Below are 12,414 nucleotides of genomic sequence, written 5' to 3' on the forward strand. Positions count from 1 at the left end.
AAGGCTTTCACACACACTTATCTCTCAGAACTGAGGAAGTGGGAGACGTTCTTTCATCTAGCACCAAGGGAACGGGTTGCAGGATACACTTTTTCTCTGCCTTCTCAGTCTGTTTCCTAGTGCCGGTTTGAAGTTCCTGTAGTTTTCACTGTAAAACCGATTTGGAACTTGTACCTCCCCATATATATGTATGGAGTGGAATTTGCAACTGAAAAGAAACTTGTGTTCCCAACAAGCCAGGTGAAGGACGGCTTTCACACACACTTATCTCTCAGAACTGAGCAAGTGCAGAGACGTTCGTTCATCTTGCACGAAGGGAACGGGTTGCAGGAGACACTTTTTCTCTGCTTTCTCAGTCTGTTTCCTAATACCGGTTGGAAGTTCCTGCAGTTTTCACTGTAAAACCGAGTTGGAGCAAGTACCTGCCCATATATATGTATGTAATGGAGTTTGCAACTGAAAAGAAACTTTGTGTTCCCAACAAGCTAAGTGAAGGACGGCTTTCACACACTCTTATCTCTCAGAACTGAGCAAGTGGAGAGACGTTCGTTCATCTAGCACCAAGGGAACGGGTTGCAGGATACACTTTTTCTGTGGTTTCTCAGTCTGTTTCCTAGTGCCGGTTTGAAGTTCCTGCAGTTTTCACTGTAAAACAGAGTTGGAGCTAGTACCTCCCCATATATATGTATGGAATGGAGTTTGCAACTGAAAAGAAACTTGTGTTCCCAACAAGCCAGCTGAAGGACGGCTTTCACACACACTTATCTCTCAGAACTGAGCAAGTGGAGAGACGTTCGTTCATCTTGCACGAGGGAACGGGTTGCAGGAGACACTTTTTCTCTGCTTTCTCAGTCTGTTTCCTAGTGCCGGTTTGAAGTTCCTGCAGTTTTCACTGTAAAACCGATTTGGAACTTCTACCTCCCCATATATATGTATGGAGTGGAGTTTGCAACTGAAAAGAAACTTTGTGTTCCCAACAAGCTAGGTGAAGGACGGCTTTCACACACACTTATCTCTCAGAACTGAGCAAGTGGGAGACGTTCTTTCATCTAGCACCAAGGGAACGGGTTGCAGGATACACTTTTTCTCTGCTTTCTCAGTCTGTTTCCTAGTGCCGGTATGAAGTTCCTGCAGTTTTCACTGTAAAACCATGTTGGAGCTAGTACCTCCCCATATATATGTATGGAATGGATTTTGCAACTGAAAAGTAACTTTATGTTCCCAACAAGCTAGGTAATGGACGGCTTTCACACACACTTATCTCTCAGAACTGAGCAAGTGGAGAGACGTTCGTTCACCTAGCACCAATGGAACGGGTTGCAGGAGAAACTTTTTCTCTGCTTTCTCAGTCTGTTTCCTAGTGCCGGTATGAAGTTCCTGCAGTTTTCACTGTAAAACCGAGTTGGATCTAGAACCTCCCCATATATATGTATGGAATGGAGTTTGCAATTGAAAAGAAACTTTGTGTTCCCAACAAGCTAGGTGGAGGACGGCTTTCACACACACTTATTTCTCAGAACTGAGCAAGAGGAGAGACGTTCGTTCATCTAGCACCAAGTCAACGGGTTGCAGGAGACACTTTTTCTCTGTTTTCTCAGTCTGTTTCCTAGTGCCGGTTTGAAGTTCCTGCAGTTTTCACTGTAAAACCGAGTTGGAGCTAGTACCTCCCCATATATATGTATGGAATAGAGTTTGCATCTGAAAAAAACTTTGTTTTCCCAACAAGCTAGGTGAAGGACGGCTTTCACACACACTTATCTCTCAGAACTGAGCAAGTGGGAGACGTTCGTTCATCTTGCACGAAGGGAACGGGTTGCAGGAGACACTTTTTCTCTGCTTTCTCAGTCTTTTTCCTAATGCCGGTTGGAAGTTCCTGCAATTTTCACTGTAAAACCGAGTTGGAGCTAGTACCTGCCCATATATATGTATGTAATGGAGTTTGCAACTGAAAAGAAACTTTGTGTTCCCAACAAGCTAGGTGAAGGACATCTTTCACACACAATTATCTCTCAGAACTGAGCAAGTGGAGAGACGTTCGTTCATCTTGCACGAAGGGAACGGGTTGCAGGAGACACTTTTTCTCTGCTTTCTCAGTCTGTTTCCTAGTGCCGGTTTGAAGTTCCTGCAGTTTTCACTGTAAAACCGAGTTGGAACTTGTACCTCCCCATATATATGAATGGAGTAGAGTTTGCAACTGAAAAGAAACATTGTGTTCCCAACAAGCTAGGTGAAGGAAGGCTTTCACACACACTTATCTCTCAGAACTGAGGAAGTGGGAGACGTTCTTTCATCTAGCACCAAGGGAACGGGTTGCAGGATACACTTTTTCTCTGCCTTCTCAGTCTGTTTCCTAGTGCCGGTTTGAAGTTCCTGCAGTTTTCACTGTAAAACCGATTTGGAACTTGTACCTCCCCATATATATGTATGGAGTGGAGTTTGCAACTGAAAAGAAACTTGTGTTCCCAACAAGCCAGGTGAAGGACGGCTTTCACACACACTTATCTCTCAGAACTGAGCAAGTGGAGAGACGTTCGTTCACCTAGCACCAATGGAACGGGTTGCAGGAGAAACTTTTTCTCTGCTTTCTCAGTCTGTTTCCTAGTGCCGGTATGAAGTTCCTGCAGTTTTCACTGTAAAACCGAGTTGGATCTAGAACCTCCCCATATATATGTATGGAATGGAGTTTGCAATTGAAAAGAAACTTTGTGTTCCCAACAAGCTAGGTGGAGGACGGCTTTCACACACACTTATTTCTCAGAACTGAGCAAGAGGAGAGACGTTCGTTCATCTAGCACCAAGTCAACGGGTTGCAGGAGACACTTTTTCTCTGTTTTCTCAGTCTGTTTCCTAATGCCGGTTGGAAGTTCCTGCAATTTTCACTGTAAAACCGAGTTGGAGCTAGTACCTGCCCATATATATGTATGTAATGGAGTTTGCAACTGAAAAGAAACTTTGTGTTCCCAACAAGCTAGGTGAAGGACATCTTTCACACACAATTATCTCTCAGAACTGAGCAAGTGGAGAGACGTTCGTTCATCTTGCACGAAGGGAACGGGTTGCAGGAGACACTTTTTCTCTGCTTTCTCAGTCTGTTTCCTAGTGCCAGTTTGAAGTTCCTGCAGTTTTCACTGTAAAACCGAGTTGGAACTTGTACCTCCCCATATATATGAATGGAGTGGAGTTTGCAACTGAAAAGAAACATTGTGTTCCCAACAAGCTAGGTGAAGGAAGGCTTTCACACACACTTATCTCTCAGAACTGAGGAAGTGGGAGACGTTCTTTCATCTAGCACCAAGGGAACGGGTTGCAGGATACACTTTTTCTCTGCCTTCTCAGTCTGTTTCCTAGTGCCGGTTTGAAGTTCCTGCAGTTTTCACTGTAAAACCGATTTGGAACTTGTACCTCCCCATATATATGTATGGAGTGGAATTTGCAACTGAAAAGAAACTTGTGTTCCCAACAAGCCAGGTGAAGGACGGCTTTCACACACACTTATCTCTCAGAACTGAGCAAGTGCAGAGACGTTCGTTCATCTTGCACGAAGGGAACGGGTTGCAGGAGACACTTTTTCTCTGCTTTCTCAGTCTGTTTCCTAATACCGGTTGGAAGTTCCTGCAGTTTTCACTGTAAAACCGAGTTGGAGCAAGTACCTGCCCATATATATGTATGTAATGGAGTTTGCAACTGAAAAGAAACTTTGTGTTCCCAACAAGCTAAGTGAAGGACGGCTTTCACACACTCTTATCTCTCAGAACTGAGCAAGTGGAGAGACGTTCGTTCATCTAGCACCAAGGGAACGGGTTGCAGGATACACTTTTTCTGTGGTTTCTCAGTCTGTTTCCTAGTGCCGGTTTGAAGTTCCTGCAGTTTTCACTGTAAAACAGAGTTGGAGCTAGTACCTCCCCATATATATGTATGGAATGGAGTTTGCAACTGAAAAGAAACTTGTGTTCCCAACAAGCCAGCTGAAGGACGGCTTTCACACACACTTATCTCTCAGAACTGAGCAAGTGGAGAGACGTTCGTTCATCTTGCACGAAGGGAACGGGTTGCAGGAGACACTTTTTCTCTGCTTTCTCAGTCTGTTTCCTAGTGCCGGTTTGAAGTTCCTGCAGTTTTCACTGTAAAACCGATTTGGAACTTCTACCTCCCCATATATATGTATGGAGTGGAGTTTGCAACTGAAAAGAAACTTTGTGTTCCCAACAAGCTAGGTGAAGGACGGCTTTCACACACACTTATCTCTCAGAACTGAGCAAGTGGGAGACGTTCTTTCATCTAGCACCAAGGGAACGGGTTGCAGGATACACTTTTTCTCTGCTTTCTCAGTCTGTTTCCTAGTGCCGGTATGAAGTTCCTGCAGTTTTCACTGTAAAACCATGTTGGAGCTAGTACCTCCCCATATATATGTATGGAATGGATTTTGCAACTGAAAAGTAACTTTATGTTCCCAACAAGCTAGGTAATGGACGGCTTTCACACACACTTATCTCTCAGAACTGAGCAAGTGGAGAGACGTTCGTTCACCTAGCACCAATGGAACGGGTTGCAGGAGAAACTTTTTCTCTGCTTTCTCAGTCTGTTTCCTAGTGCCGGTATGAAGTTCCTGCAGTTTTCACTGTAAAACCGAGTTGGATCTAGAACCTCCCCATATATATGTATGGAATGGAGTTTGCAATTGAAAAGAAACTTTGTGTTCCCAACAAGCTAGGTGGAGGACGGCTTTCACACACACTTATTTCTCAGAACTGAGCAAGAGGAGAGACGTTCGTTCATCTAGCACCAAGTCAACGGGTTGCAGGAGACACTTTTTCTCTGTTTTCTCAGTCTGTTTCCTAGTGCCGGTTTGAAGTTCCTGCAGTTTTCACTGTAAAACCGAGTTGGAGCTAGTACCTCCCCATATATATGTATGGAATAGAGTTTGCATCTGAAAAAAACTTTGTTTTCCCAACAAGCTAGGTGAAGGACGGCTTTCACACACACTTATCTCTCAGAACTGAGCAAGTGGGAGACGTTCGTTCATCTTGCACGAAGGGAACGGGTTGCAGGAGACACTTTTTCTCTGCTTTCTCAGTCTTTTTCCTAATGCCGGTTGGAAGTTCCTGCAATTTTCACTGTAAAACCGAGTTGGAGCTAGTACCTGCCCATATATATGTATGTAATGGAGTTTGCAACTGAAAAGAAACTTTGTGTTCCCAACAAGCTAGGTGAAGGACATCTTTCACACACAATAATCTCTCAGAACTGAGCAAGTGGAGAGACGTTCGTTCATCTTGCACGAAGGGAACGGGTTGCAGGAGACACTTTTTCTCTGCTTTCTCAGTCTGTTTCCTAGTGCCGGTTTGAAGTTCCTGCAGTTTTCACTGTAAAACCGAGTTGGAACTTGTACCTCCCCATATATATGAATGGAGTAGAGTTTGCAACTGAAAAGAAACATTGTGTTCCCAACAAGCTAGGTGAAGGAAGGCTTTCACACACACTTATCTCTCAGAACTGAGGAAGTGGGAGACGTTCTTTCATCTAGCACCAAGGGAACGGGTTGCAGGATACACTTTTTCTCTGCCTTCTCAGTCTGTTTCCTAGTGCCGGTTTGAAGTTCCTGCAGTTTTCACTGTAAAACCGATTTGGAACTTGTACCTCCCCATATATATGTATGGAGTGGAGTTTGCAACTGAAAAGAAACTTGTGTTCCCAACAAGCCAGGTGAAGGACGGCTTTCACACACACTTATCTCTCAGAACTGAGCAAGTGCAGAGACGTTCGTTCATCTTGCACGAAGGGAACGGGTTGCAGGAGACACTTTTTCTCTGCTTTCTCAGTCTGTTTCCTAATACCGGTTGGAAGTTCCTGCAGTTTTCACTGTAAAACCGAGTTGGAGCAAGTACCTGCCCATATATATGTATGTAATGGAGTTTGCAACTGAAAAGAAACTTTGTGTTCCCAACAAGCTAAGTGAAGGACGGCTTTCACACACTCTTATCTCTCAGAACTGAGCAAGTGGAGAGACGTTCGTTCATCTAGCACCAAGGGAACGGGTTGCAGGATACACTTTTTCTGTGGTTTCTCAGTCTGTTTCCTAGTGCCGGTTTGAAGTTCCTGCAGTTTTCACTGTAAAACAGAGTTGGAGCTAGTACCTCCCCATATATATGTATGGAATGGAGTTTGCAACTGAAAAGAAACTTGTGTTCCCAACAAGCCAGCTGAAGGACGGCTTTCACACACACTTATCTCTCAGAACTGAGCAAGTGGAGAGACGTTCGTTCATCTTGCACGAAGGGAACGGGTTGCAGGAGACACTTTTTCTCTGCTTTCTCAGTCTGTTTCCTAATGCCGGTTGGAAGTTCCTGCAGTTTTCACTGTAAAACCGAGTTGGAGCTAGTACCTGCCCATATATATGTATGTAATGGAGTTTGCAACTGAAAAGAAACTTTGTGTTCCCAACAAGCTAGGTGAAGGACATCTTTCACACACAATTATCTCTCAGAACTGAGCAAGTGGAGAGACGTTCGTTCATCTTGCACGAAGGGAACGGGTTGCAGGAGACACTTTTTCTCTGCTTTCTCAGTCTGGTTCCTAGTTCCGGTTTGAAGTTCCTGCAGTTTTCACTGAAAAACCGAGTTGGAACTTGTACCTCCCCATATATATGAATGGAGTGGAGTTTGCAACTGAAAGAAACTTTGTGTTCCCAACAAGCTAGGTGAAGGAAGGCTTTCACACACACTTATCTCTCAGAACTGAGCAAGTGGGAGACGTTCTTTCATCTTGCACGAAGGGAACGGGTTGCAGGATACACTTTTTCTCTGCTTTCTCAGTCTGTTTCCTAGTGCCGGTATGAAGTTCCTGCAGTTTTCACTGTAAAACCGAGTTGGATCTAGAACCTCCCCATATATATGTAAGGAATGGAGTTTGCAATTGAAAAGAAACTTTGTGTTCCCAACAAGCTAGGTGGAGGACGGCTTTCACACACACTTATTTCTCAGAACTGAGCAAGAGGAGAGACGTTCGTTCATCTAGCACCAAGTCAACGGGTTGCAGGAGACACTTTTTCTCTGTTTTCTCAGTCTGTTTCCTAGTGCCGGTTTGAAGTTCCTGCAGTTTTCACTGTAAAACCGAGTTGGAGCTAGTACCTCCCCATATATATGTATGGAATAGAGTTTGCATCTGAAAAAAACTTTGTTTTCCCAACAAGCTAGGTGAAGGACGGCTTTCACACACACCTATCTCTCAGAACTGAGCAAGTGGAGAGACGTTCGTTCATCTTGCACGAAGGGAACGGGTTGCAGGAGACACTTTTTCTCTGCTTTCTCAGTCTTTTTCCTAATGCCGGTTGGAAGTTCCTGCAATTTTCACTGTAAAACCGAGTTGGAGCTAGTACCTGCCCATATATATGTATGTAATGGAGTTTGCAACTGAAAAGAAACTTTGTGTTCCCAACAAGCTAGGTGAAGGACATCTTTCACACACAATTATCTCTCAGAACTGAGCAAGTGGAGAGACGTTCGTTCATCTTGCACGAAGGGAACGGGTTGCAGGGGACACTTTTTCTCTGCTTTCTCAGTCTGTTTCCTAGTGCCGGTTTGAAGTTCCTGCAGTTTTCACTGTAAAACCGAGTTGGAACTTGTACCTCCCCATATATATGAATGGAGTGGAGTTTGCAACTGAAAAGAAACATTGTGTTCCCAACAAGCTAGGTGAAGGAAGGCTTTCACACACACTTATCTCTCAGAACTGAGGAAGTGGGAGACGTTCTTTCATCTAGCACCAAGGGAACGGGTTGCAGGATACACTTTTTCTCTGCCTTCTCAGTCTGTTTCCTAGTGCCGGTTTGAAGTTCCTGCAGTTTTCACTGTAAAACCGATTTGGAACTTGTACCTCCCCATATATATGTATGGAGTGGAGTTTGCAACTGAAAAGAAACTTGTGTTCCCAACAAGCCAGCTGAAGGACGGCTTTCACACACACTTATCTCTCAGAACTGAGCTAGTGCAGAGACGTTCGTTCATCTTGCACGAAGGGAACGGGTTGCAGGAGACACTTTTTCTCTGCTTTCTCAGTCTGTTTCTTAATACCGGTTGGAAGTTCCTGCAGTTTTCACTGTAAAACCGAGTTGGAGCTAGTACCTGCCCATATATATGTATGTAATGGAGTTTGCAACTGAAAAGAAACTTTGTGTTCCCAACAAGCTAAGTGAAGGACGGCTTTCACACACTCTTATCTCTCAGAACTGAGCAAGTGGAGAGACGTTCGTTCATGTAGCACCAAGGGAACGGGTTGCAGGATTCACTTTTTCTCTGGTTTCTCAGTCTGTTTCCTAGTGCCGGTTTGAAGTTCCTGCAGTTTTCACTGTAAAACAGAGTTGGAGCTAGTACCTCCCCATATATATGTATGGAATGGAGTTTGCAACTGAAAAGAAACTTATGTTCTCAACAAGCCAGCTGAAGGACGGCTTTCACACACACTTATCTCTCAGAACTGAGCAAGTGGAGAGACGTTCGTTCATCTTGCACGAAGGGAACGGGTTGCAGGAGACACTTTTTCTCTGCTTTCTCAGTCTGTTTCCTAATGCCGGTTGGAAGTTCCTGCAGTTTTCACTGTAAAACCGAGTTGGAGCTAGTACCTGCCCATATATATGTATGTAATGGAGTTTGCAACTGAAAAGAAACTTTGTGTTCCCAACAAGCTAGGTGAAGGACATCTTTCACACACAATTATCTCTCAGAACTGAGCAAGTGGAGAGACGTTCGTTCATCTTGCACGAAGGGAACGGGTTGCAGGATACACTTTTTTCTGCCTTCTCAGTATGTTTCCTAGTGCCGGTTTGAAGTTCCTGCAGTTTTCACTGTAAAACCGATTTGGAACTTGTACCTCCCCATATATATGTATGGAGTGGAGTTAGCAACTGAAAAGAAACTTTGTGTTCCCAACAAGCTAGGTGAAGGACGGCTTTCACACACACTTATCTCTCAGAACTGAGCAAGTGGAGAGACGTTCGTTCATCTAGCACCAAGTTAACTGGTTGCAGGAGACACTATTTCTCTGCTTTCTCAGTCTGTTTCCTAGTGCCGGTTTGAAGTTCCTGCAGTTTTCACTGTAAAACAGAGGTGGAGCTAGTTCCTCCGCATATATATGTATGGAATGGAGTTTGCATCTGAAAAGAAACTTTGTGTTCCCAACAAGCTAGGTGAAGGACGGCTTTCACACACACTTATCTCTCAGAACTGAGCAAGTGGGAGACGTTCTTTCATCTAGCACCAAGGGAACGGGTTGCAGGATACACTTTTTCTCTGCTTTCTCAGTCTGTTTCCTAGTGCCGGTTTGAAGTTCTTGCAGTTTTCACTGTAAAACAGAGTTGGAGCTAGTACCTCCCCATATATATGTATGGAATGGAGTTTGCAACTGAAAAGAAACTTGTGTTCCCAACAAGCCAGCTGAAGGACGGCTTTCACACACACTTATCTCTCAGAACTGAGCAAGTGGAGAGACGTTCGTTCATCTTGCACGAAGGGAACGGGTTGCAGGAGACACTTTTTCTCTGCTTTCTCAGTCTGTTTCCTAGTGCCGGTTTGAAGTTCCTGCAGTTTTCACTGTAAAACAGAGTTGGAGCTAGTACCTCCCCATATATATGTATGGAATGGATTTTGCAACTGAAAAGAAACTTGTGTTCCCAACAAGCCAGCTGAAGGACGGCTTTCACACAAACTTATCTCTCAGAACTGAGCAAGTGGAGAGACGTTCGTTCATCTTGCACGAAGGGAACGGGTTGCAGGAGACACTTTTTCTCTGCTTTCTCAGTCTGTTTCCTAGTGCCGGTTTGAAGTTCCTGCAGTTTTCACTGTAAAACCGAGTTGGAACTTGTACCTCCCCATATATATGAATGGAGTGGAGTTTGCAACTGAAAGAAACTTTGTGTTCCCAACAAGCTAGGTGAAGTAAGGCTTTCACACACACTTATCTCTCAGAACTGAGCAAGTGGGAGACGTTCTTTCATCTAGCACCAAGGGAACAGGTTGCAGGAGACACTTTTTCTCTGCCTTCTCAGTCTGTTACCTAGTTCCGGTTTGAAGTTCCTGCAGTTTTCACTGTAAAACCGATTTGGAACTTGTACCTCCCCATATATATGTATGGAGTGGAGTTTGCAACTGAAAAGAAACTTTGTGTTCCCAACAAGCTAGGTGAAGGACGGCTTTCACACACACTTATCTCTCAGAACTGAGCAAATGGGAGACGTTCTTTCATCTAGCACCAAGGGAACGGGTTGCAGGAGACACTTTTTCTCTGCTTTCTCAGTCTGTTTCCTAGTGCCGGTTTGAAGTTCCTGCAGTTTTCACTGTAAAACAGAGTTGTAGCTAGTACCTCCCCATATATATGTATGGAATGGATTTTGCAACTGAAAAGAAACTTTATGTTCCCAACAAGCTAGGTAATGGACGGCTTTCACACACACTTATCTCTCAGAACTGAGCAAGTGGAGAGACGTTCGTTCACCTAGCACCAATGGAACGGGTTGCAGGAGAGACTTTTTCTCTGCTTTCTCAGTCTGTTTCCTAGTGCCGGTATGAAGTTCCTGCAGTTTTCACTGTAAAACCGAGTTGGATCTAGAACCTCCCCATATATATGTATGGAATGGAGTTTGCAACTGAAAAGAAACTTTGTGTACCCAACAAGCTATTTGGAGGACGGCTTTCACACACACTTATTTCTCAGAACTGAGCAAGAGGAGAGACGTTCGTTCATCTAGCACCAAGGCAACGGTTTGCAGGAGACACTTTTTCTCTGCTTTCTCAGTCTGTTTCCTAGTGCCGGTTTGAAGTTCCTGCAGTTTTCACTGTAAAACCGAGTTGGAGCTAGTACCTCCCCATATATATGTATGGAATAGAGTTTGCATCTGAAAAAAACTTTGTTTTCCCAACAAGCTAGGTGAAGGACGGCTTTCACACACACTTATCTCTCAGAACTGAGCAAGTGGAGTGACGTTCGTTCATCTTGCACGAAGGGAACTGGTTGCAGGAGACACTTTTTCTCTGCTTTCTCAGTCTTTTTCCTAATGCCGGTTGGAAGTTCCTGCAGTTTTCACTGTAAAACCGAGTTGGAGCTAGTACCTGCCCATATATATGTATGTAATGGAGTTTGCAACTGAAAAGAAACTTTGTGTTCCCAACAAGCTAGGTGAAGGACATCTTTCACACACAATTATCTCTCAGAACTGAGCAAGTGGAGAGACGTTCGTTCATCTTGCACGAAGGGAACGGGTTGCAGGAGACACTTTTTCTCTGCTTTCTCAGTCTGTTTCCTAGTGCCGGTTTGAAGTTCCTGCAATTTTCACTGTAAAACCGAGTTAGAACTTGTACCTCCCCATATATATGAATGGAGTGGAGTTTGCAACTGAAAAGAAACTTTGTGTTCCCAACAAGCTAGGTGAAGGAAGGCTTTCACACACACTTATCTCTCAGAACTGAGCAAGTGGGAGACGTTCTTTCATCTAGCACCAAGGGAACGGTTTGCAGGATACACTTTTTCTCTGCCTTCTCAGTATGTTTCCTAGTGCCGGTTTGAAGTTCCTGCAGTTTTCACTGTAAAACCGATTTGGAACTTGTACCTCCCCATATATATGTATGGAGTGGAGTTAGCAACTGAAAAGAAACTTTGTGTTCCCAACAAGCTAGGTGAAGGACGGCTTTCACACACACTTATCTCTCAGAACTGAGCAAGTGGAGAGACGTTCGTTCATCTAGCACCAAGTTAACTGGTTGCAGGAGACACTATTTCTCTGCTTTCTCAGTCTGTTTCCTAGTGCCGGTTTGAAGTTCCTGCAGTTTTCACTGTAAAACCGAGGTGGAGCTAGTACCTCCGCATATATATGTATGGAATGGAGTTTGCATCTGAAAAGAAACTTTGTGTTCCCAACAAGCTAGGTGAAGGACGGCTTTCACACACACTAATCTCTCAGAACTGAGCAAGTGGGAGACGTTCTTTCATCTAGCACCAAGGGAACGGGTTGCAGGATACACTTTTTCTCTGCTTTCTCAGTCTGTTTCGTAGTGCCGGTTTGAAGTTCTTGCAGTTTTCACTGTAAAACAGAGTTGGAGCTAGTACCTCCCCATATATATGTATGGAATGGAGTTTGCAACTGAAAAGAAACTTGTGTTCCCAACAAGCCAGCTGAAGGACGGCTTTCACACACACTTATCTCTCAGAACTGAGCAAGTGGAGAGACGTTCGTTCATCTTGCACGAAGGGAACGGGTTGCAGGAGACACTTTTCTCTGCTTTCTCAGTCTGTTTCCTAATGCCGGTTGGAAGTTCCTGCAGTTTTCACTGTAAAACCGAGTTGGAGCTAGTACCTGCCCATATATATGTATGTAATGGAGTTTGCAACTGAAAAGAAACTTTGTGTTCCCAACAAGCTAGGTGAAGG

Source organism: Camelus bactrianus, chromosome 3 (genome assembly GCF_048773025.1).
Source record: "Camelus bactrianus isolate YW-2024 breed Bactrian camel chromosome 3, ASM4877302v1, whole genome shotgun sequence".
Classification (NCBI taxonomy): domain Eukaryota; kingdom Metazoa; phylum Chordata; class Mammalia; order Artiodactyla; family Camelidae; genus Camelus; species Camelus bactrianus.